The sequence below is a fragment of the Cervus canadensis genome, chromosome 10 (assembly GCF_019320065.1).
Source record: "Cervus canadensis isolate Bull #8, Minnesota chromosome 10, ASM1932006v1, whole genome shotgun sequence".
NCBI classification, from domain to species: domain Eukaryota; kingdom Metazoa; phylum Chordata; class Mammalia; order Artiodactyla; family Cervidae; genus Cervus; species Cervus canadensis.
This window is the reverse complement of record NC_057395.1, coordinates 8,547,024-8,548,245: the sequence shown is the minus strand read 5'-3', so window position 1 is coordinate 8,548,245 and position 1,222 is coordinate 8,547,024. Positions and strand designations below refer to the sequence as shown.

At 44.6% G+C, this 1,222-nt stretch overlaps 1 pseudogene across 1 annotated transcript; it reads right to left on the bottom strand.

Moving 5' to 3' along the window:
* Positions 1 to 282: 282 nt before the first annotated feature.
* Positions 283 to 775, bottom strand: LOC122448161 (annotated as a pseudogene). The gene has a single exon (XR_006271528.1). The product of XR_006271528.1 is annotated as a 60S ribosomal protein L23-like (transcript).
* Positions 776 to 1,222: the final 447 nt, after the last annotated feature.

The window sequence follows — 1,222 nt, the reverse complement described above, 5'->3', positions numbered from 1 at the left end:
GACCCTGTCTTAACCTGCAGCATCTGTACAATCACCTAACATACACATCCGATTGTATCATGTTCTCTGTTTCGTGGAAGTCAATTTCAGAATCCTGGCCAGAGCCTGTGATGCATTTGTAAATAGCCTCTTCTTTCCACACTCCTCTGAACAGCTAGCTATGCCAACTAGCTATTCCCCAAACTGTGTCAGGCCACACTTCATACCTCCTCAGCTTTTTTCAAGCTCTTCTGCCCAGAAAAGTCCCTCCACTCCTCATCTGTCAAAATCAGCCCATCTTTCTCCTTTTTTTTTTTTTTTTTTGGGAGCAAATAATTTTTATTTTTTACAAATACACCAAAGAATCATGCAATGCTGCCAGCATTGGATGCAATCCTGGGCCACAAGTCTGCACATTCCTTTGCAACTGGTCCTGTGATGGCAGAACCTTTCATCTCGCCTTTATTGTTTACTATGACCCCTGCATTATCTTCAAAATAAAGAAACACACCATCTTTTCTCCGGTATGACTTTCGTTGTCGAATTACCACCGCTGGATGTACCTTCTTTCTGAGCTCTGGTTTTCCTTTCTTGACTGTGGCCATCACCATGTCACCCACACCAGCAGCAGAAAGTCTATTCAATCGTCCCTTGATCCCCTTTACAGAGATGATATACAGATTTTTGGCTCCTGTGTTGTCAGCACAGTTGATCACCTCCAACCGGAAGACCTAAGGAAATCCGGAATTTCGCACCAGAGGACCCACCACGTCCTCGCTTCGACATCTTGAAGGCCGGAAAGTCTCCTTTTTTTTTAAAGTGAGTTTTTATGACCCTCATCCCCAAGTACACCATTCTTTTCTGCACCCGGTATGAATGTGATCATCGACAAAGCATTTTGGATGATGATGTGTGAGATAAGTCAGATAAGTGACTTATCTCAGTGAGATAAGTGGCTGGTCCTGCCTCAAGTTTTCATGGGGGGAGGGTCTCCAGCTGGAGTAAGCATTTGGCTTCTTCTCCCACCCCAACTTCCTCCTCTCCATGGAGAACTGACATCCACCTGACCTCTGTTCCTCAGTTGGGTAGAGCTTATCTACTGAAACTTCCAGAGCACTCGAGGTTCGCTCTTGTTTTCTTCCATTAACATTCCCCAAGGCAGCAGTCTTAGGAAGTGGGTCTAATCTGCCACAACCTTAAGCTAGAAATCCTTTTCCCTATATTAAACGAAATCCCTCTATCA